The sequence below is a fragment of the Triticum urartu genome, chromosome 3, assembly GCF_003073215.2.
Source record: "Triticum urartu cultivar G1812 chromosome 3, Tu2.1, whole genome shotgun sequence".
NCBI classification, from domain to species: Eukaryota; Viridiplantae; Streptophyta; class Magnoliopsida; order Poales; family Poaceae; genus Triticum; species Triticum urartu.
This window is the reverse complement of record NC_053024.1, coordinates 83,719,307-83,744,605: the sequence shown is the minus strand read 5'-3', so window position 1 is coordinate 83,744,605 and position 25,299 is coordinate 83,719,307.

The following is a 25,299-nucleotide window of genomic DNA, read 5'->3' as shown; positions in this document are numbered from 1 at the left end:
TGGTAGCGAACGGCGCGAGGAGCGGGATAAGCTCGGACTTCTAACTATGTTAGAAGGAGCAGTATCTCGTCCAGGCGACCGCGTCTCGCTCGCGCCGGCTTGTTGACGCGCATGGTGGTCCTGGGCGCCCCGGGATCCACCAGCTCGATCTTGATCCAGCGAGCGCATGGTACCGTGAGTACCATGACGCTGCCGGTCCCGCGCCTCCTGAGATGGGCGCGGTGCATGCACGGACGCCGAGGTCTTGGAGTGCGCCCGGTCGTTGTGGGAGCCGGCTACGCCGCCGGCGGGCAGCGCAGCCTTTCCCTGGGACCTGGCAGCACCGCGAGTTCCCTCGTCGACGCGTGTTCCTCCGCCGGCGCCTGCCCCACCATCCGTTTGCTCCGGTGGTGGGTGGCTCGGCGCGGACGGAGCAGCTGCCTCCGAAACTTTCTTCTTCGGTGGCATGTTGATTAAGAAGATGAAGATCTAGCTCGCAAGAACGCCGGATCTGATTCACACCACTTCGACGCCCCCTACCTGGCGCGCTAGAGATGCCGGGGTTTCTGATCCACGGGCACCTATGGGACCAGCGGACCGGGTCCCTTTTGGTTCGGCGGGGGGCGGAGGTTGCGCAAAGAGCAGATCGAGGCGAAGCAAGCGGGTGGTTGGTCGTGCGAGGAGTAAATCGAGGCGAAGCACGCGAGCGATTTACCCAGGTTCGGGCCGCACGGATGCGTAAAACCCTACTCCTGCTTTGTGGATTGGTATTGATTTCTAGCTCGGGAGCGAGCGTGAGTGTGTGGAATTGCTGAACCTCGCGAGAGCTCTCGAGATGGCCGACCCCCTCTACGTTGCACACGGGCCTCCTTTTATACTCAAGGGGTTACTGACATAGAGCAACGGGGGCCAAGGGCAAAAATGGAAAGGGTGCCGTGGGTAGGCACAGCTAGGTGCTGTAGTAGGCACAGCTAGCTGCTACAGTGTTATCATACCTAACCCTGACGGCAGGGGACAAGGGCATTAAATGCCCATCTGTGTCGCCTAGACAGCACCGAAAGGGACCGATAGGGACGCCACCGTCTTGACATGATGGTTGTCTTGTCAGCGCCTGCGCGCCACCGCACGCCCCTAGCTGCGCAGCCTCCTGCCACGTGCGCTCGGGAGGGGCCCCGGAGCGACACGTGGGTGGATGTGCTGGAGCGCGGGCGTGGGAGTGGGGGCTTGCCACGGCAAGCGCCTTGCCGCGACCGTCGACTTGTCGCTTCCGGGAGCTTGTCGCTCACCGGGCCTTGTCGGGGTGCGTAGCGCACCGCGGCAAGTTCGTTGGAATGCCTCGGACGGCCTTCCCGGCAAGCGCCTCTTGCCGGGGCCTTGGAACACTTCTGATGGCCTTCTCGGCAAGCTCCTCTTGCCAGGGTCTTGCCTTCTTCCCGGCAAGATCCTCTTGCCGGGGTCTTGTCTTGAGTACTTTGTTCTTGAATGGTCTTCAGAGGGACCACGGGGAATCTTGGCGGTGACCTGGCAGGCCTTGCCGCGGGACGCTGCGACTGCCCGTGCACAAGTTCGGGGTACAAGGGTACCCCTACTCTAGTACACCGACACCAGGACATGTCAAATAGTCCAATTTATTTTGCCTATCGCACTATTTGTATCGTTCCGCTTTCATAGCAACCTTTCTATAAACAATGCATAGCTTTTTGTCTATTTTTTGCATTACCCTCTTTTTATATATATGTTTATTAATAACATGCCGCATCCGTACATTGTGGTACGGCAAAATACGCCAGGGGTTCAGTACCCATCAATATGGCGTGAGAAGTCCGTCCACTTTCACAAGTGCGGCACCCCGAACTTATAGCACTATATGCATCGGCTCCGAATCATGATTTGGGTCCATAGTTGGGTTTTCCCGGCTCCTATGTTTTGGTGCCTTACGTTCCGCTATATCGACTATGGTAGCACTAGGAGAACCACTGCGATTGTGCCCCAGTTGAGCTGGGCCGAGCACCTCAGTGGAGAAAGCTAAAACTGACTGTCATGATGAGGCGAGAGACCGGTCACTGTTCGAGAGGTTTTTCGAGTCTTTAAAGGCTTATGCCGCTTCGAGCAAGGAACCGGCTTTGTCCGGCCAAGGCGAGGATAGCGCCTAGAACTCGGTCTTCTGATTACTAGGGGCTTCGCCGAAATTTAAAATTATAGAGTTCTATGGATAAGTGAGAGTGTTCAAGCATTATAGTCCGATTGCCTTGTTCGTTGTGCTGACCGCCTCCCTCGACGGACCCAATCATGGGAAAAAGAGCGCTCAGGTTTATCCCGAACACACCAGCACTAGTGGCATGGGGGCAGAAGCCGACGACTGGCCATCTCTCAATTTTTTAATAAACGGCCGCACAGAAAGTAATATTTTAAATTCAAGCATTGCTTAGCGCATATGAACAAGTTTTTAGCGCACAGGATAACACGAGCGAGTTCATCCGCCACAAGGCGGGCACCAGCAAGAACATCCTTGTAATAGTTCTCGGGCTTGGGATGCTCCTTCCCAGGCGGCGGCCCATCCTTCACAAGCTTCTCACCATCCAGCTTACCCCAATGCACCTTTGCACGGGCAAGGGCCCTACTGGCACCTTCGATGCAGACGGAGCGCTTGATGACCTCGATCCTTGGACAAGCCTCCACCAGCCGCCGCACCAGTCCGAAGTAGCTCCCAGGCAGGGCCTCTCTAGGCTACAACCGAACTATGAAGCCCTTCAGGGCCTGTTCGGCCGCCTTGTGGAGCTCGACCAGCTACTTCAGCTGGTCGCTCAAGGGCATAGGGTGTCCGGCCTCAGCGTACTGAGACCAGAACACCTTCTCCGTCGAGCTGCCTTCCTCGGCTCGGTAGAATGCGGCGGCATCGGATACGCTGCGGGGAAGATCTACGAATGGCCCTGGAGAGCTCCGGATTCAGGTAAGTAACAAGTAGTTTACTTTTATATGTCTACTTTGCATATAGAATGCCTTACCCGCCGCTATCTTTTTCACTGCATCCAATTCCTGGAGGGCCTTCTGGGCTTCGGCCTTGGCAGATTTGGCAGTTTTAAGGGCCGCAGCAAGCTCGGACGCTCGCGTCTTTGAGTCGAGCTCCAAACTCTCATGTTTTTGCATGAGAACCTGAAGCTCTTGCCGCACCTCACCGACCTGCGCCTCAAATTTCTCCCGCTCGGCGCGCTCCGTGGCCGCTTTCTTCTCGGCCTCGGACAGCGCCTGCTTGAGGGTCGCTGAGGGAGTCCTAGATTAGGGGGTGTTCGGGTAGCCGGACTATACCTTCAGCCAGACTCCTGGACTATGAAGATACAAGATTGAAGACTTCGTCCCGTGTCTGGATGGGACTTTCCTTGGCGTGGAAGGAAAGCTTGGCAATGCGGATATTCAAGATCTCCTACCATTGTAACCGACTTTATGTAACCCTAACCCTATCCGGTGTCTATATAAACTGGAGGGTTGTAGTCCGTAGGCAATCAACTCCATACACAACAATCATACCATAGGCTAGCTTCTAGGGTTTAGCCTCCTTGATCTCGTGGTAGATCTACTCTTGTACTACCCATATCATCAATATTAATCAAGCAGGAGTAGGGTATTACCTCCATCGAGAGGGCCCGAACCTGGGTAAAAAACATTGTGTCCCTTGTCTCCTGTTACCATCCGGCCTAGACACACAGTTCGGGACCCCCTACCCGAGATCCGCCGGTTTTGACACCGACATTGGTGCTTTCATTGAGAGTTCCTCTGTGTCGTCGCCTTTAGGCCCGATGGCTCCTTTGATCATCAACAACGATGCGGTCCAGGGTGAGACTTTGCTCCCCGGACCGATCTTCGTCTTCGGCGGCTTCGCTCTACGGGCCAATTCGCTCGGCCACCTGGAGCAGATCGAAAGCTACGCCCCTGGCCATCAAGTCAGGTTTGGAAGCTTAAACTACACGGCTGACATCCGTGGAGACTTGATCTTCGACGGGCTCGAGCCACGGCCAAGCGCGCCACACTATCTCGAGGGGCATGATCTAGCTCTGCCCCCGGACATTGTCCTGGAGGCCGCACACGCATCGGTTCCGACCCCTAACTCGGAGCCTATTGCGCCAATCGAGGATGAGCGGTTGGACGTCACCTCGGGGGCTGCGATCCCGAAAGCCATCGAGCCGAACGCTAGCCCCGCACTCTGCACGACCCGTGACTCCGAGGATCCGGACTCCTCTCCGGACTCCGAACCCCCTGCGCCCCTGCCAATCGAATCTGATTGGGCGCCGATAATGGAGTTCACCGCCGCAGACATCTTTCAGCATTCGCCTTTTGGCAACATCCTGAATTCTCTTAAGTCTCTCTCTCTTTATCAGGAGAGCCCTAGCCGGACTAGGTCAGCGAGGGTGGGATACGGACGATGAGGAAATTCAAAACCCACCCAACACCCACTTTGTAGCCACTCTCAACGATCTAACCGACATGCTTGACTTCAGCTCCGAAGACATCGATGGCATGGACGACAATGTAGGAGACGAACAGGAACCAGCACATGTAGGGCGCTGGAAGGCCACCTCGTCATATGACATATATATGGTGGATACACCAAAAGATGGAGATGGCGATGGAACAGTGGGGGATGACGCCCCCAAGAAACAGCCAAAGCGCCGGCGTCAGCGGCGCCGCACTAAATCCCGCCAAAGCAAAAACGGTGATTCCGGCACGGGAGATAATACTACCCTGGATAGCACCGAAGAACACCCACCTTAGCAAGATTCGACACAGGAAGATGGAGAAGCCAGCCCTCATGAGAGAGGGCAGACCGAGAGGTCGAGGATGATAACTATACGCCTCCCTCCGAAGACGAGGCAAGCCTCGATGATGACGAATTTGTCATACCATCAGACCCCACCGAACAAGAGCGTTTTAAACGCAGGCTTTTAGCCACGGCAAGCAGCCTCAAGAAAAAGCAGCAACAACTTAGAGCTGCCCAAGATTTGCTATCTGACAGATGGACTGAAGTCCTTGCGGCCGAAGAGTATGAACTCAAACGCCCCTCCAAGAGTTACCCGAAGCGCAGGCCGCTACCCCGATCAGAGGAGGAAGCACCTACATCACCAGCGCATGACATGGCAGACCGGCCACCTCGCAGCCGCGACAGAGAGGCCTCTCGGCCATCCACCCAAGCCATGCCCTGACGCAGCTCAACTAAGGCACGGGAAAATGCGCCCAACCTGCGAGACATACTGGAGGATAAGGCAAGACAAACAAGATCAATCTATGGATCGCACAGGTGCCCTACGGCATGTGACAATGATCTTCACGCCGGATACAACAAATCCGTCCAGGCCGAACACAACAGACATAGCTCTTCCGAGCTGCGTCGTGATATAGCCCAGTACAGAGGCGCCGCACACCCGCTATGCTTCACGAATGAAGTAATGGATCATAAAATCCCAGAGGGTTTCAAACCGTAAACATCGAATCATACGATGGCACAACAGATCCAGCGGTATGGATCGAGGATTATCTCCTTCACATCCACATGGCACGCGGCGATGATCTACACGCCATCAAATACCTCCCTCTCAAACTTAAAGGACCGGCCCGGCATTGGCTTAACAGCTTGCTAGCAGACTCAATCGGTTCTTGGGAGGACCTGGAAGCCGCATTCCTCGACAACTTCCAGGGCACTTACGTGCGACCGCCGGATGCCGACGACTTAAGCCACATAATTCAGCAGCCAGAGGAATCGGCCAGACAATTCTGGACACGGTTCCTAACAAAGAAAAACCAGATAGTCGACTGTCCGGACGCAGAGGCCCTAGCAGCCTTCAAGCATAACATCCGCGACGAGTGGCTTGCACGGCACCTGGGACAGGAAAAGCCAAAATCCATGGCAGCCCTCACGACACTCATGACCCGCTTTTGCGCGGGAGAAGACAGCTGGCTAGCTCACAGTAACAACTTATCAAAGAACCCTGGTAATTCGGATACCAAGGACAAAAGTGGCAGGACACGTCAGAATAAGCAAAAACGCCGCGTTAACAGCGACAGCAATGAAGACACGGCAGTCAATGCCGGATTCAAAGGCCATAAATCCGGTCAGCGGAAAAAGCCATTCAAAAAGAATACTCAGGGCCCGTCCAATTTGGACCGAATACTCGATCGCTTGTGCCAGATACATGGCACCCCCAAAAGGCCAGCCAATCACACTAACAGGGAATGTTGGGTTTTCAAGCAGGCAGGCAAGTTAAGGGCCGAAAACAGAGACAAGGGGCTGCACAACGACGACGAGGAGCCCAAGCCGCTGAACAACAATGGACAGAAGGGCTTTCCCCCACAAGTGCGGATGGTGAACATGATATACGCAACCCACATTCCCAAGCGGGAGCGGAAGCGTGCGCTACGGGACGTATACGCGATGGAGCCAGTCGCCCCAAAGTTCAACCCATGGTCCTCCTGCCCGATCACTTTTGATCGAAGGGACCATCCCACTAGCATCCGTCATGGCGGCTTCGCCGCATTGGTTCTCGACCCAATCATCGACGGATTTCATCTCACAAGAGTCCTCATGGACGGCGGCAGTAGCCTGAACCTGCTTTATCAGGATATAGTGTGGAAAATGGGCATAGATCCCTCAAGGATTAAGCCCACAAGAACGACCTTTAAAGGCGTTATACCAGGTGTAGAAGCCAATTGTACAGGCTCAGTAACACTTGACGTGGTCTTCGGATCCCCGGACAATTTCCGAAGCGAAGAGTTAATCTTCGATATAGTCCCGTTTCGCAGTGGCTATCACGCCCTGCTTGGACAAACCGCACTCGCAAAGTTCAATGCGGTGCCGCACTATGCATATCTCAAGCTCAAGATGCCAGGCCCTCGAGGAGTAATTACGGTCAACGGAAACACCGAACGCTCCCTCCGTACGGAGGAGCATACGGCGGCTCTCGCAGCGGAGGTACAAAGTAGCCTTCTCAGGAAATTCTCCAGTCCGGCCGTTAAAAAGCCAGACACTGCCAAGCGCGCCCGGAGTAACCCCCAGCAGGACCGCCTGGCACACTCTGAGCAAGTGTAGCAATGCGGCCCCAACCCCAGCTTTCGCGACATAGCGAAACCAGTACCTCGCGTACATAACCACGCCCTTGAAATACCATGGGCACAGGGGAAGGGGCACAATAACGGCACGCCCAAAATACGGCTTAAAACGTACTAGGGGCTGCCGGATTCTTTTTTTAATTTTTTCTTACTTTCAGGACTCCATACTTCGGACAACCTGTTCGGCAATTCGGCTGCCGCACAAATGATGCAAGATCCAGGGAGACAGACAAGCCATGCCGCATTACGGAACTCCCAGGTGGTCTCTGTTACGAGCGGTATACCAGTTTTAAATACAATTCCACGGCCTGCCCCTGGTCAGGACATACTGAACAGTCCAATATCTTTTGCTTACCGCACTATTTGTATCGTTCGGCTTTGATAAATAGCCTCTCTATAAACAATGCTTACCTTCTTGTCTATTTTTTGCATTATATTCTTTTCACATTTATGTTTATCAAATGACATGATAGCACCCATACACCATGGTACGGCAAACACGCCAGGGGCTTCAGTACCCCTCATAATGGTGTGAGAAGTCCCTACACTTTCACAAGTGCGGCACCCCACACTTATAGCACTATATGCATCGGCTCCGAATCATGATTTGGGTCAATAGTTGGGTTTGCCCGGCTCCTATGTTTTGGTGCCTTACGTTCTGCTCTATCGGCTAAGGTAGCACTAGGAGAACCACTGCGATTGTGCCCCGGTTCAGCTGGGTTAAGCACCTCAGTGGAGAAAGCTAAAACTGACTGTCATGATGTGGCGAGAGACCGGTCACTGTTCGAGAGGTTTTTCGAGTCCCTAAAGGCTTATGCCGCTTCGAGCGAGGAGCTGGCTTTGTCCGGCCAAGGCGTGGATAACGCCCCGAACTCGGTCTTCCGAACTAGGGGCTTCGCCGAAATTTAAAATTATAGAGTTCTATGGCTAAGTGAGAGTGTTCAAGCATTATAGTCCGATTGCCTGGTTCGTTGTGCTGAGCGCCTCCCTCGAAGGACCCAACTATGGGAAAAAGAGCGCTCAGGTTTATCCCGAACACCCCAGCACTAGTGGCATGGGGGCAGAAGCCGACGACTGGCCATCTCTCAATTTTTTGATAAACGGCCGCACAGAAAGTAATATTTTAAATTCAATAAGCATTGCTTAGCGCATATGAACAAGTTTTCAGTGCACAGGATAAACACGAGCGAGTTCATTCAAAAATCACATCCTTGGTACATTCATCCGCCACAAGGCGGGCACCTGCAAGAACATCCTTGTAGTAGTTCTCGGGCTTGCGATGCTCCTTCCCCGGCGGTGGCCCGTCCTTCACAAGCTTCTCACCGTCCAGCTTACCCCAGTGCACCTTTGCACGGGCAAGGGCCCGACGGGCACCTTCGATGCAGACGGAGCGCTTGATGACCTCGAGCCTCGGACAGGCCTCCACCAGCCGCCGCACCAGCCCGAAATAGCTTCCAGGCAGGGCCTCTCCGGGCCACAGCCGAACTATGAGGCCCTTCATGGCCTGTTCGGCTGCCTTGTGGAGCTCGACCAGCTGTTTCAGCTGGTCGCTCAAAGGCACAGGGTGTCCGGCCTCAGAATACTGAGACCAGAACACCTTCTCCGTCGAGCTGCCCTCTTTAGCTCGGTAGAATGCGGCGTTGTCGGATACGCTGGGGGAAGATCTGCGAATGCCCCTGGAGAGCTCCGGATTCGGGTAAGTAACAAGTAGTTTACTTTTATATTTCTGCTTTGCATAAAGAATGCCTTACCCGCTGCTATCTTCCTCATCTCCTCCAACTCTTGGAGGGCCTTTTGGGCTTCGGCCTTGGCAGACTTGGCAGTCTCAAGGGCTGTCGCGAGCTCGGATGCTTGCGCCTTTGACTCAAGCTCCAAACTCTCATGTTTTTTCATAAGAGCCTGAAGCTCTTGCTGCACCTCGCCGACCTGAACCCCAAGTCTGTCTCGCTCGGTGCGCTCCGTGGCCGTTTTCTTTTCGGCCTCAGACAGCGCCTGCTTAAGGGTCGCCATCTCAGTCGTGGCCCCAACAATAAGCAGTACAATCCTGTTATCTTTTTTGCAATCACGCCTTTCTATAGGCACCTTTTCTGTAAGGTATTTCTTACCTTCTTTATCCTCGAGCCGCCGCTTGGCAAGGCCGAGCTCTTGCTCGGTCTGCTCGAGGTCCTGCTTCAGGACACCCGCGGTGGATAGCAGCGAAGCCTGCATACGCATATTGACTCTTTTTTTGTTAGACTCCTGCGAAATTTAATAGATCCTCTATTCGGCTTTTCTTTACGAACGCTAAACAGAGCATCAGGGGCTACTGTCTATGCGGTAATATTTTTACATATTTTCACTTACCTCAAAGCCTGTTAGAAGGCTAGCACAAGCTTCAGTCAGTCCGCTCTTGGCGGACTGAACCTTCTGGATCACTGTACTCATAATAGTACGGTGCCTCTCGTCGATGGAGGCGCCGTCAAGCACCTCCAGCAGACTGTCCGGCACCTCCGGTTGGACGGAGGCCGCTGGCTCAGAAGGCTTGCTCCTCTTGGAAGGAGTTCTCCTACCGCGGTCCGGAACTGTGGAAGATTCCGGCGCGGTGTCCGGCAGAAAGCCAGACTTGGAGCCCTGGGGGGCCTTATCCCCTTCACTCTTGGAGTCCGGGAGGTTGCCTTGCGGCTCCTCTGGGACCACCTCCTCCTGCCCCAGAGCTTGTCGCGACGCCACTTCGGCATCGTCTGCAGTGCGGGGGGAGACAGCGGGCGGAACTGAGTTCACGTCAGATGAGTCTAGGGAGCCGCCCGACGATTCGTTGAATTCGGCCCAGGGCGGGCTGCATAATTACGTTTGACATTAGGGAAAGCTGTGCGACAAAGGAACATCATGAGTTACTCTGATATCCGAACTTACGATTTCGCCGGACGCTTGGCCCTATTTGGCCACTCCTCTTCGCCCTTTTCAGCGTCGGGGGAGTAGTTCGGCGGAGGGGTCTTCCTTTTCCTAGACCCCTCGGCCTTCCCCGTCGGGGGAGAGTTTTCTTCTTCCTCCTCCTCGTTTTCACGGGAAGAGGGCGTCTCGGACTCGTCGGATGACGAGTCCGACACCTCCACGTTGCGGGCACTCTTTCGAGTCCCCGTGGTCTTCTTCTTCTTGGCCTTCTTTTCCGGCACCACATAAGGCGCCGGAGCCAGCAGCTTCACTAGTAGAGCCGGGGCTAGGTCTTTGGGCAGTGGAGCCAGACAGTTAATAGGTCCGGATATCGCCCGCCAAGCCTGTCAAAGGTAAGGGAGTTTAGATCCTGCATAGAGCTAAACTATGAAAAAAGCTGAACATCCTGTAAAAGGTGAAGATAGCTTACCTCGCTAGCGTGACGCTGCGAGCTGTATTCGCGGTCCTCGGAAGCGGATGCGGGAGCCTCGGCGCCCTTGAATAGCACCTTCCAGGCATCTTCGTACGTCGTGTCGAAGAGCCTGCTAAGGGTTTGGTGCTGCGCCGGGTCGAACTCCCATAGATTAAAATCCCGTTGTTGGCACGGGAGGATCCGGCGGACGAGCATAACCTGGATTACCTTAACAAGCCAGATTAGCTTGTTCACCAGGGACTGGATGCATGTTTGCAATTCGGTCACCTCTTTTTCGTCACCCCACGACAGGCCCGTCTCTTTCCAGGACATAAGCCGCGTGGGGGGTCCGGATCGGAACTCGGGGGTTGCGGTCCATTTCGGATCGCGTGGCTCGGTGATATAAAACCACCCGGATTGCCATCCCTTTAGGGTCTCCACGAAAGAGCCCTCGAACCATAGGACGTGGCCATCTTGCCCGCCATGGCGCCTCCGCACTCCGCCTGGCTGCCGCGCACCACCTTGGGCTTGACATTGAAGGTCTTGAGCCAGAGGCCGAAATGAGGGTGGACGCGAAGAAAAGCCTCGCACACGATGATAAACGCCGAGATGTTGAGGATGAAGTTCGGAGCCAGATCGTGGAAATCCAGGCCGTAGTAGAACATGAGCCCCCGGACAAATGGGTGGAGTGGAAAACCCAGTCCGCGAAGGAAGTGGGGGAGAAATACCACCCTCTCATGGGGCCTTGGGGTGGGGAGAAGCTGCCCCTCTTCGGGAAGCCGGTGCGCGATGTCCTTGGACAGGTATCTGGCATTCCTTAGCATCTTGACTTTGCCCTCCGTGGCGGAGGAGACCATCCACTTGCCTCCCGCTTCGGACATTGCTGGAGTAGGTTGAGGTGGGAAGTGCGGGCTTGGGCGCTGGAGCTCGGGTGCGCAGGAGATGGATAGGCAAAAGAGGAAGAAGGCGTAGGTAAAAAGGTGGATCCTTGTCCCCTTATATGGGCGGATGCGGTTGTGCGTCCCCACCTACCTAGTAAAACTCGCTTGCCTCCGAAGCGTCGTGATAAGTGGCGCAGTTGGGTTACCCATGTCCGTATTGATGAGAATCCCGTAAAAGGGGGGTACACGATCTCTGCTTTGACAAGACGTGCCAAGGAAACCGCCTTGCAAAACACGCTAAGGTGGAAAAGTGAAAATGATTCGAGTGAAGGACTTGGCTGTAGTGTGATGACGCACTGTGGAATACGTCAGCAGATTTGATTTGTGTTAATATTATTCTCTCTATGGCAATATGTGGAAGCTTATTTTGCAGAGCTGGACACTACTCTTGGTGTTTACAATCTTCTATGAAGGACTTGGAGGAGGAACCCGCCTTGCAATGCCGAAGACAATTTGCGCGCCAGACTCGTTGTCATTGAAGCCTGGTTCAGGGGCTACTGAGGGAGTCCTGGATTAGGGGGTGTTCGGGTAGCCGGACTATACCTTCAGCCGGACTCCTGGACTATGAAGATACAAGATTGAAGACTTCGTCCCGTGTCCGGATGGGACATTCCTTGGCATGGAAGGCAAGCTTGGCGATGCGGATATTCAAGATCTCCTACCATTGTAATTGACTTTATGTAACCCTAACCCTATCCGGTGTCTATATAAACCGGAGGGTTGTAGTCCATAGGCAATCAACTCCATACACAACAAGCATACCATAGGCTAGCTTCTAGGGTTTAGCCTCCTTGATCTTGTGGTAGATCTACTCTTGTACTACCCATATCATCAATATTAATCAAACAGGAGTAGGGTATTACCTCCATCGAGAGGGCCCGAGCCTGGGTAAAAAACATTGTGTCCCTTGTCTCCTGTTACCATCCGGCCTGGACGCACAGTTCGGGACCCCCTACCCGAGAGCCGCCGGTTTTGACACCGACAGTCGCCACCTCAGTTGTGGCCCCTACAATAAGCAGTATACTCCTGTCATATTTTGCAATTGCGCCTCCCCATAGGCATTTTTTCTATAATGTACCTCTTACCTTCTTTCTCTTCAAGCTGCCGTTTGGCAAGGCCGAGCTCTTGCTCGGTCTGCTCGAGGCCCTGCTTCAGGGCACCCACCTCCGCAGTCAGTGCGGCGGTGGCTAGCAGCGAAGCCTGCATATGTATATTGACTCCTTTTTAGTTAGACTCCTGCGATATCCTCTATTCGGCTTTTCTTTCTGAACGCCAAACAGAGCATCAGGGGCTACTGTCTATACGGTAATATTTTTACATATTTTTACTTACCTCGAAGCCTGTTAGAAGGCTAGCACAAGCTTCAGTCAGTCCGCTTTTGGAGGACCGAACCTTCTAGATCACCGTACTCATGATGGCACGGTGCTCCTCGTCGATGGAGGCGCCCTTAAGCTCCTCCAGCAGATTGTCCAGCACCTCCGGCTGGACGGAGGATGCCGGCTCAGTAGGCTTGCTCCTCTTGGCAGGAGTTCGCCTAACGCGGTCCGGAATCGTTGATGATTCCGGTGCAGTGTCCGGCTTAAAGCCGGACTTGGAGCCCAGGGGGTCTTATCCCCTTCATTCCTGGAGTCCGGGAGGTCGCCCCGCGGCTCCTCCTGGACCACCTCCTCTCGCCCCGGAGCTTGTCGCGACGCCACTTCGGCGTCATCCGCAACACATGGGGAAGCAGTAGGCGGAACTGAATTCACATCCCATGAATCCAGGGAGCCGCTCGATGACTCGTCGAGCCCGTCCTTGGGAGGACTGCATGATTATATCCGACATTAGGGAAAGCTGTGCAACAAAAGGAATATCACAAGTTACTCTGGTATCCGAATAATTACAATCTCGCCGGACGCTTGGCCCTGTCCGGCCACTCCTCTTCGTCCTCGTCGGCGTTGGGGACATAGTCCAGCGGAGGGGTTTTCCTCTTCTTGGACCCCTCAGCCTCCCCTACTGGGGTGGCCTCCCTCTTCTTCCCCCCCCCCCCCGCTAGAGGGGTAGAGGTTTCTTCTTCCTCCTCCTCGCCTTCACGGGAGGAGTACGTCTCGGACTCGTCGGACGACGAGTCCGACACCACCATATGCCGGGAACTCTTTCGAGTTCCTGTGGCCTTCTTCTTCTTGGCCTTCTTCTCCGGCACCACATAAGGTGCCAGAACCAACAGCTTCTCTAGGAGAGCAGGGGCTGGGTCTTCGGGCAAGGGAGCCGGCCAGTTAATCTGTCCGAATTTCTCCCGCCAATCCTGTCAAAGGTGAGGGAGTTTAGATCCCGCATAGAGTCAAACTATGAAAAAACTTAACATCCTGTAAAAGATGGAAATATCTTACCTCGCCAGCAGGATGCTGCGAGCTGAATCTGCTGTCTTTGGAGGCGGATGTGGGAGCCTCGGTGCCTTTGGTTAGCCCCCCAGACATCTTCGTACGTCGTGTCGAAGAGCCTGCTTAGAGTTCGGTGCTGCGCCAGGTTGAACTCCCACAAATTGAAGTCCCATTCTTGACACGGAAGGATCCGGCGGACGAGCATGACCTGGATTACGTTGACAAGCTTGAGCTGCTTGTTCACCAGGGACTGGATGCATTTTTGCAGTCCGGTCAACTCTTCTTCGTCGCCCCATGAAAAGCTCGTCTCCTTCCAGGACGTGAGCCGCGTAGGGTGTCCGGGTTGGAATTCAGGGGCTGCGATCCACTTCGGATGGCGTGGCTCGGTGATGTAAAACCACCCTAACTGCCACCCCTTCAAGGTCTCCACAAAGGAGCCCTCGAGCCATAGGACGTTGGCAATTTTGCCCGCCATGGCACCTCCGCACTCCGCCTGGTTGCCGGGCACCACCTTTGGCTTGACATTGAAGGTCTTGAGCCAGAGGTCGAAATGGGGGTGAATGCAGAGGAAAGCCTCGCACACGACGACAAATGCCGAGATATTGAATATGAAGTTTGGGGCCAGATCGTGGAAATCTAGGCCATAGTAGAACATGAGCCCGCGGACAAATGGGTGGAGAGGAAAACCCAGTCCGCGGAGGAAGTGGGGAAGAAATACTACCCTCTCATGGGGCCTTGGGGTGGGGAGAAGCTGCCCCTCCTCAGGAAGCCGGTGCGTGATGTCTTTGGACAAGTATCCGGCCTTCCTTAACCTTTTGACATGGCCCTCCGTGACGGAGGAGACCATCCACTTGCCTCCCGCTCCGGACATTGTTGCAGAGGTTGAGGGAGGAAGTGCGGGCTTGGGCGCTGGAGCTCGGGTGCGCAGGAGATGGGTAGGCAAAGGAGGAAGAAGGTGTAGGTAAAAAGGTGGATCCTTATCCCCTTATATGGGCGGATGCGACTATGCATCCCCACCAGCCTAGTAAAACCCGCTTGCCTCCCAAGCGCCGTGATAAGTGGCGCGGTTGGGTTACCCACGTCCGTATTAACGAGAATCCCGTAAACAAAGGGGGCACGATCTCTGCTTTGACAAGACGTGCCAAGGAAACCACCTCGCAAAACATGCTGAGGTGGAGAAGTGAAAACGATTCGAATAAAGGCTTGGCCGTAGTGTGATGTCACGCTGCGGAATACGTTAGCAGATTAGATTTGTGTTAATATTATTCTCTCTATGGCAATACGTGGAATCTTATTTTGCAGAGCTGGACACTACTCTTGGTGTTTACAAACTTTTATGAAGAATTTGGAGGAGGAACCCGCCTTGCAATGCCGAAGACAATCTGCGCGCTGGACTCGTCGTCATTGAAGCCTGGTTCAGGAGCTACTGAGGGAGTCCTGGATTAGGGGGTGTTCGGGTAGCCAGACTATACCTTCAGCCGGACTCCAGGTCTATGAAGATACAAGATTGAAGATTCCGTCCCGTGTCCGGATGGGACATTCCTTGGCGTGGAAGGCAAGCTTGGCGATGCGGATATTCAAGATCTCCTACCATTGTAACCGACTTTGTGTAACCCTAACCCTCTCCGCTGTCTATATAAACCGGACGGTTTTAGTCCATAGGACAACTTCATCATACAACAATCATACCATAGGCTAGCTTTTAGGGTTTAACCTCCTTGATCTCGTGGTAGATCTACTCTTGTACTACCCATATCATCAATATTAATCAAGCAGGACGTAGGGTTTTACCTCCATCGAGAGGGCCCGAACCTGGGTAAAACATTGTGTCCCTTGTCTCCTGTTACCATCCGGCCTAGACACACAGTTCGGGACCCCCTTCCCGAGATCTGCCGGTTTTGACACCGACAATCCCCCTAAATCTGAATTTAGAAACTTTCTTGCTAGTATAACTGTGGGGGAATCTAGAGATATAACGCAGGCTACCATAGGGAGCATTCACTTTTCTGCTATACATTATTTTGCTCTCTTCATCGGTAGATGCATAAATGCTAAGGATGAAGCATGTCACATGTGTGTCCCTGATCTTAGCATTCTTAGGAGTGCTGTGTCAGGAGACCAATCTTATCATATGGGAGCCATTGTAGATCGTAGGTTGCATCATAATAGACATAATGGAGATTTCTTTGGAGGAATTTATGCAACCCGCTTAGCTCATTTTCTTGAGATAGACATTCGTGAGGGTGATACGGAGTTGCCTCCTGCATATTTAGATTATGACTCTATGGCTTCGCACCAGTTTGTTGAGAGGCCTGAATCACCTCTCTTATATCGTTTAATTTTTGATAAACGACGTGTTTTCCGTATTACTCTCCCTGCACCTACCTTCTTTGATTCACAGACAAAAAGAAGATATGTTATTACCAGAGAGGAGGCAGAAGAGTACGAGAGGAGAGCGGAGGCAGCTCGACTCCACGCTACAGCTCAGCAAGCAATAACCGCTGCACATCAGTATGATCCCAACTATTCTTCCTCATCACAGTACGACCCCAACAACTATTATTATGGATGTCCACCAGGCCAGCCATGGCCATAGACCAACTTAGGCCAAAAGCCTAAGCTTGGGGGAGTACGTATTTCTCATCGATATTACATTTATGTTCACACACACTCATTACTAGATGTTGGTGCTCATACTTTTTCAATGTAATATCCATGCTAGTTTATTTTCTTTTTCCTGCTTTCTTCTTGTGTGTTTGTTAAACCTTAAGAAAAACCAAAAAAATTAGTAGTAGTTTATTTTTCTGCTGTAGTAGTAATAATTAAAAAGAAAACCCAAAAATATTTCCGTTCTTCTTTTGCTTGTTGGGAGCTTTCCCGTGTAAATAGTTTTATTTCTTTTCTTTTATTTGGGGGTCAGTAGGAGAAGACCTTAATTAAATTGTTGAAGTGGCTCTTATATGCATTATTGTTGATTTAACCAAGAGCCCATATTGCCTTGTCTTCTCCTGTTTATTGAATGCTCGCAGATTCCAGCTTAGTCCAATGCACCTACACTCTTATTATTATTCACATCGTTCGGTCGTGCAAGTGAAAGGCAATCATGATGATATATGATGGACTGACTGAGATGAGAAAAGCTGGTATGAACTCGACCTCTTTTGTTTTTGTAAATATGATGAGTCCCTCGTTCTTGATTCAGCTTATTATGAATAAAAATGTTTACAATGATAATTAGAGATCATAGCTGCTTGTGCCATGCTTGATTAGCTATGAGTTATAATGATTTACCTTGTGTGCCAACATGCTATTGAGAGGATTATGATGTAGTATGATGGGGTGGTATCCTCCTTTGAATGATTTAAGTGACTTGACTTGGCACATGTTCACACATGTAGTTGAAACAAAATCAGCATAGCCTTCACGATATTTATGTTCATGGTGGATTATATCCTACTCATGCTTGCATCCAATGTTTATTAATTTTAATGCATGTACATGGCTGTTGTCGCCCTCTAGTTGGTCGCTTCCCAGTCTTTTTCTAGCCATCACCTGTATTAAGCGGGAATACTGCTTGTGCATCCAATCCCTTAAACCCCAAAGTTATTCCAGATGAGTCCACCATACCTACCTATATGCGGTATCTACCTGCCGTTCCAAGTAAATTTGTATGTGCCAAACTCTAAACCTTCAAATAAACATTCTGTTTTGTATGCTCGAATAGCTCATGTATCAACCAAGGCTGTCCTTATCTTCCGTGTTAGGCGGGTTATTCTCAAGAGGAGTGGACTCCGCTCCTCACTCACGAGAAAATGGCTGGTCACCGGGATGCCCAGTCGCATGCTTTATGCAAACTAAATCAAAATTAATTGCAAACAAAACTCCCCCTGGGACCTGATGTATGTTGGAGGCACTCGTTGTTTCGAGCAAGCCATGGATTGATGCTTTTTGGTGGAGGGGGAGTATAAACTTTACCATTCTGTTTGGGAACCGCCTATAATGTGTGTAGCATGGAAGATATCGCCATCTCTTAGTTGTTACGTTGACAATGAAAGTATACCGGTCAAAATAGAATTTATCTCTATTTCAAAACTGAGCTCTGGCACCTCTACAAATCCCTGCTTCCCTTTGCGAAGGGCATATCCATTTACTTTTATGTTGAGTCATCACCCTCTTATTAAAAAGCACTAGCCGGAGAGCACAACTGTCATTTTCATTCATCACTATTAATCTATGTTGGGTGTGACTATGATTGAATCTCTTTTACCATGAATTACAATGTCTAGTCAGTCCTTGATCTTTAAAGGTGCTCTGCATTTATGTTTTGCGGTCTCAGAAAGGGCTAGCGAGATACCATCTTGTTATATCATATTATGATTGTTTTGAGAAAGTGTTGTCATCCGAGATTTATTATTATGACTTGCTAGTTGATTATGCTATTGATATGAGTAATTATGAGACCTGAGAATTATTGCAAATGTGGTTAGTTATGATCTATCCTGAAAACTCGAATGCTGGCTTGACATAGTTACAACAACAAGAGCAAACAGAGTTTGTAAAAGTTCTTCTTTCTTTCTTTCTTTCAATTTGTCAACTGAATTTCTTGAGGACAAGCAAGGGTTTAAGCTTGGGGGAGTTGATACGTATCCGTCGTATCTACTTTTCCAAACACTTTTGCCCTTGTTTTGGACTCTAACTTGTATAATTTGAATGGAACTAACCCGGACTGACGCTGTTTTCAGCAGAATTGCCATGGTGTTGTTTTATGTGCAGAAAACAAATATTCTCGGAATGACCTGAAACTCCATGGAACATCTTAGAAAAAATAATAAAAAATCCTTGCCAAAGATGAAGACCAGGGGCCCACACCCTTCTCATGAGGGTGGGGAGCCCCCCCCCAGGGCGCGCCCCCTACCTCGTGGGCCCCCTGGATGCCCTCCGACGCCAACTCCAACTCTATATATTTGCTTTCGGAGAGAAAAAAATCAAAGAGAAGAAATCATCGCGTTTTACGATATGGAGCCGCCGCCAAGCCCTAAAACCTCTCGGGAGGGCTGATCTGGAGTCCGTTCGGGGCTCCAGAGAGGGGGATTCGTCGCCGTCGTCATCGTCAACCATCCTCCATCACCAATTTCATGATGCTCACCGCCGTGCGTGAGTAATTCCATCGTAGACTTGTTGGACGGTGATGGGTTGGATGAGATTTATCATGTAATCGAGTTAGTTTTGTTAGGGTTTGATCCCTAGTATCCATTATGTTCTGAGATTGATGTTGCTATGACTTTGCTATGCTTAATGCTTGTCACTAGGGCCCGAGTGCCATGATTTCAGATCTGAACCTATTATGTTTTCATGAATATATGTGAGTTCCTGATCCTATCTTGCAAGTCTATAGTCACCTACTATGTGTTATGATCCGGCAACCCTGAAGTGATAATAATCGGGACCACTCCCGGTGATGACCATAGTTTGAGGAGTTCATGTATTCACTATGTGCTAATGCTTTGTTCTGGTTCTCTATTAAAAGGAGGCCTTAATATCCCTTAGTTTTCAATAGGACCCCGCTGCCACGGGAGGGTAGGACAAAAGAGTTCATGCAAGTTCTTTTCCATAAGCACGTATGACTATATACGGAATACATGCCTACATTACATTGATGAATTGGAGCTAGTTCTGTGTCACCCTATGTTATGACTGTTACATGATGAACCGCATCCGGCATAATTATCCATCACTGATCCGGTGCCTACGAGTTTTCCATATACTGGTTCTCGCTTATTTACTTTACCGCTGCTACTGTTACAATCACTACAAAATACCAAAAACATTACTTTTGCTGTCTTTACTTTTGTTGCCGCTACCACCACTATCATATTACTGTGCTACTAAACACTTTGTTGCAGATACTAAGTTTCCAGGTGTGGTTGAATTGACAACTTAGCTGCTATTACTTGAGAATATTCTTTGGCTCCCCTTATGTCGAATCAATAAATTTGGGTTGAGTACTCTACCACCGAAAGCTATGGCGATCCCCTATACTTGTGGGTTATCAGTAGACATCAAGGGGCAAGCCGCCCGTGCCGGTGGCCTCTGTCCATCCAGAGGCACCGGACAACTTGCTGGAAGCGCTTCACGGCGCTTCCATCGACGAAGAGCACCACACTATCATGAGTGCGGTGATCGAGAAAGTCCAGTCCACCAAAAACGGACTAACCGAAGCTTGTGCCAGCCTCCTAACAGGCTTTGAGGTAAGCAATCAAAATATAGGAAAATATTACCGCATAGACAGTAGCCCCTGATGCTCTGTTTGGCGTTCGCGAAGAAAAGCCGAATAGAGGATCAAATAATGACTCAGGAGTCTAATCAGAACATGTCTATGTGCATATGCAGGCTTCACTGCTGGCCGCTGCCGCACGTACTGCAGAGGTCGCTGCACTAAAGCAGGACCTTGAGCGGTCCGAGGAAGAGCTCGGCCTTACCAAGAGGTAGCTCGAGGAGAGCAAAGGTAAGCAATATCTTGTCTATATATTAAAAGGAAATTCAGTTGTAAAGTTATAGGATCATCATGAATTTGCCAGGGGCCACGACCGAGGTGGCGACCCTGAAGAAGGCGCTGTCCGAGGCCGAAGACAAAGCGGCTAAGGATCACATTGAGCGGGAAAAGCAAGAAGCCCGGGTAGGCGAGGTGTAGTGAGAGCTCGAGGCTCTGGCCAAAAAACACTTGTCCTTGGAGCTTGACTCTAAGACGCGAGAGTCCGAGCTTGCGAAGGCGCTCGAAAGTGCACGGAGCGCCAAGGCTGAAGCCCACAAGGCCCTCCAGGAGATTGATGCGGTAAAGAAGATAGCAGCGGGTAAGGCATTCATTATGCAAAGCAAGCATTTGAAGGAAACTTTCCTTTTACTTACCCGAGTTCGGAGCTCTCCAGGAGCATTCGCAGATCTTCCTCGCAGTGTACTGGATGCCGCGGAGTTTTATCGAGCTGAGGAGGGAAGCTCGATGGAAAAGTTGTTCTGGTCTCAGTATACTGGGTTCGAACACCCAATGCCCTTGAGCGACCAGCTGAAGCAACTGGTCGAGCTTCACAAGGCGGCCGAACAGGCCACGAAGGGTCTTATAGTCCGGATGTGGCTTGGAGATCCCCTACCTAGCAGCTACTTTGGTTTGGTGAGGCGGCTTGTGGATGCCTTCCCACGACTTGAAGTCATAAAGCGGTCCGTCTGCATCGAGGGTGCGCGCAGGGCTTTTGCCCGGGCGAAGGTGCACTAGGCGAAGCTGAATGCTGTAAAGCTGGTGAAGGAGGGGCCGCTGGAGGGCAAGGAGCATCGCTGCCCCGAAATGTATTATGACAGTGTCCTGAAGGGTTCCCGCCTTGTGGCGGAGGAATGTCCTAGAGATGTAATTTTTTAATGAACATGCTATTGTGATCCTGTAATGTGAAACGAGTTCATTTGCGCTATGGAACGCTTTTTGAATTTAAAATATTACCTTCTATGCGGCCATTTATAAAATCTGAGAGTTGGCCAGTCGTCGGCTTCTGCCCCCATGTAACTAGTACAGGGGTGTTCGGGATAAACCTGAGCACTCTTTATCCCAATTTTGTGTCCTTCGAGGGAGGTGTTTAGCACAACGAACCAGGCAATCGGACTATAAGGCTTTATCACTCTCACTTAGCCATAGAAGTCTACAATTTTAAATTTTGGCGAAGCCCCTAGTATTCGGAAGGCCGAATTTGGGGCGCTATATACGCCTAAGTCGGGCAAGGCCGACTCCTCGCCCGAAGCAGAAAAAGTCTTTAAGGACTTGAGACCTCTCGAACAGCGACCGACTCTCGCCTTATCATGATAGTCAGTTTTTGGCTTTCTCTACTGAGGTGCTCGTCCGGAAGAACCGGGACACAATTGCAGTAGTTCTCCCAGCGCTACCTTAGCCGATATAGTGGAACGTAAGGTACCAAAACATTGGAGCCGGGCAAACCCAACTATTGATCCAAGACATGATTCGGAGCTGATGCATATAATGCTATAAGTTCGGGGTGCCGCACTATCGGAAGTGTTCGGAATTTTCACGCCATATTATGGGGTAACGAAAGCCCCTGGCGTACTGACCGTACCAGAATGTATGGGTGCAAGTTGTTGTAAATGAACATATAAGAAAAAAGGTATGGATAATGCAATAATAGGCTAATGCTATGCATTGTTATTTAAATAATACGTCGAAGCGTACTGATACAAGTAGTGCAATAAGCAAAAAATAGGACTATTTGACATGTCCTATCCAAGGGCAAGCTGTGTATGGGTAGTAAAAAGCGGGTATATCGATTGTTATTAGAGACCACCTAGGGGTTCCCTTGTACGTCTTCTCTTCTTGCCTCCTTGGTTGTTCCTTCCCGTAATGTGTCTGGCAGTCATACTGCCGGAAAGGGCTTCCAGAGAGTAAGGTCCTGAAAGAGAAAAATGATAAAGGTATGCAGCCCCTAGGGCGGTTAAGCCGCACAGCGGGACGTGCCCTGATTGTGCCCCCGCCTATGCCCATGGTATTTTCAGTGTGTAATTATGTGCGCGCGGCACGGATTTTGTCACTTGACTGGGACTGGGATGGGGGCCGAATTGCTAGGTGAGCTCTGAACGTGCCAGGCGATCCTGTTGCAGGTTACTCCGGACTCGCTTAACGATGTCCGGAGGCTGTATCGCCGAATTAGTGGTTTGCCTTAAAAGGCTGCTTTGTGCTTCTGCTGCGAGGGCCGCAGTGTGCTCTTCCATGCAGAGCGTGTGTTTTGTGTTTCCATTGACTGTTATGACCCCCCTAGGTCCTGGCATCTTGAGCTTGAGGTATGCGTAATGCAGTACCGCATTGAATTTTGCAAATGCGGTTCGCCCGAGCGGTGCGTGATAGCCACAACGGAACGGGACGATATCAAAGATTAACTCCTCGCTTCGGAAGTTGTCGGAGATCCGAAGACCACTTCCAGTGTGATTGAGCCCGTGCAATGGGCCTCTACACCTGGGATGACGCCCTTAAAGGTGGTTTTGGTGGGTTTGATCCTCGAGGGATCTATACCCATTTTGCGCATTGTATCCTGATAGTGCAGGTTCAGGCTGCCGCCGCCGTCCATAAGTACTCGAGTGAGGTGAAATCCGTCGATGATGGGGTCTAGTACCAATGCGGCGGATCCACCATGACAGATACTAGTGAGGTGGTCCCTGCAATCGAAGGTGATCGGACAAGAGGACCATGGGTTGAACTTTGGGGCGACGGGCTCTATCGCATAGACGTCCCTTAGTGCACGCTTCCGTTCCCTCTTGGGAATGTGGGTTGCGTATATCATGTTCACCGTCTTCACTTGTGGGGGGAACCTCTTCTGTCCTCCCGTGTTCGGCGGCCGGGGCTCCTCCTCATCATCACTGTGCAGCCCCTTGTCCTTGTTTTCGGCATTCAACTTGCCGGCCTGCTTGAACACCCAGCATTCTCTGTTGGTTTGATTGGCTGGCTTATCGGGGTTGCCGTGGATTTGACACGAGCGATCAAGTATGCAATCAAAACTGGACGGGCCCGGAGTACTTCTTTTGAATGCCTTTTTCCACTGACCGGATCTAGAGCCTCTGAATCCGGCATTGACTGCCGTATCATCGGCTTTATCGTCGTTGTTGCGGCGCTTGTGTCTGTTACGACATGGTCTGCCATTGGCATCTTTAGTATCCGAAGTGCTCGGATTCCTTGATGTGTTGTTGCTGCGAGCCAGCCAGCTATCCTCGCCTACGCAAAAGCGGGTCATGAGTGTCATGAGGGCTGCCATAGACTTCGGCTTCTCCTGGCCGAGGTGCCAGGCGAGCCACTCTTCACGGATGTTATGCTTGAATGCCTCTAAGGCCTCTGCATCCGGACAGTCGACAATTTGGTTTTTTTAGTTAGGAACTGTGTCCAGAATTGCCTGGCCAATTCCCCTGGCTGCTGAGTTATATGGCTCAAGTCATCAGCATCCGGTGGTCGCACATAAGTGCCCTGGAAGTTGTCAAGGAATGCGTCTTCCAAATCCTCCCAACTCCCGACGGAGTCTGCTGGAAAGCTATTCAACCAATGCCGAGCTGGTCCTTTGAGTTTTAGTGGGAGGTACTTGATGGCATGCAGATCATCACTGCGAGCCATGTGGATGTGGAGGAGGAAATCCTCAATCCATACAGTTGGATCTGTTGTACCATCATACGATTCGATATTTACGGGTTTGAAACCCTCTGGGAATTCATGATCCATAACTTCATCAGTGAAGCATAAGGGGTGTGCGGCGCCTTTGTGCTGGGCTATATAAGGATGCAATTCATATGAGTCTTGTCTGCTGTATTCGGCCCGGCCGGATTTACTTTTAGTGTATCCGGCGTGACGGTCATCGTCCTGCGTTGGCGCGTGCCCCCATGATCCGTATATCGATCTTGCATGTTTTGCCCTTTTTTCCAATACGTCTCGCAGGTCCCGCGTGTTGCCCCAGGCCTTGGTATTTTTCTTTGAGTGGCGGCGGGGTGCAGGTTGAACTTCAGGCTGAAACGCCTCTCTGGATCGGCCACGAGGTGGCCGGTTAGCCGCATCGTACACTGGTGATGTAGGTTTCAGTGCTTCCTCCTCGAGTCGGGGTAGCGACCTGCGCTTTGGGTAACTCTTGGAGGGGCGCTCGAGTTCGTATTCCTCGGCCGCAAGGACTTCGGTCCATCTGTCTGCTAGCAGATCTTGATCAGCTCGAAGCTGTTGTTGCTTTTTCTTCAAGCTATTTGCCATGGCCATAAGCCGGTGCTTGAAGCGCTCCTGTTCGATGGGATCCTCAGGCATGATAAATTCTTCGTCGCCAAGGCTCACCTCATCTTCGGAGAGAAGCATGTAATTGTCCTCCTCTGATTCTCCATCTGCTTCCTTCTCTGGAGGGCTAGCTTGTTCACCCTCCCGCTCTAAATCATGCTGGAGGCAATTGTTTTCGTCTTTGGCACTATCCGAAGTGTTATTGTCTCTTGTGCCGGCATCACTACTTTTGCTATGGTGGGACTTAGAGCGGTGCCGCTGACGTCGGCGCTTGGGTTGCTTCTTGGAGGGGTCATCCCCCACTGTCTCGTCGCCATTGCCTTCTTTGGGGGTGTCCACCATGTATATATCATATGATGAGGTGGCGGTCCGGTGCCCTGTGGGCGGTGGTTCCTTCTCGTCTCCTGCATCGTCGTCCATACCGTCGATATCTTCGGAGTCGAAGTCGAGCATGTCGGTTAAATCTTCGACAGTGGCTACTAAGTGGGTGGTGGGTGGGGAACGAATTTCTTCGTCTTCCGCATCCCATTCTAGCCGGACATAGTTCGGCCAAGGTTCTCCTGACAAGGAGAGAGACCTTAATGAATTTAGCATGTCACCGAAAGGTGAGTGCTGAAAGATATCCGCAGAGGTGAACTCCATGATCGGCGCCCAATCAGATTCGATAGGAACGGACGCAGGTGGCTCGGAGTCCGTGGATGGGGACGAATCCAGTGGTTCAGCAACACGGATCTCGTAAGGGGTGAAGTTAGTATCCGGCTCCATCGCCACTGAGATTGCGGCCTCCATGGCGGGGTCTATCCCTTCGTCCTCGGATGG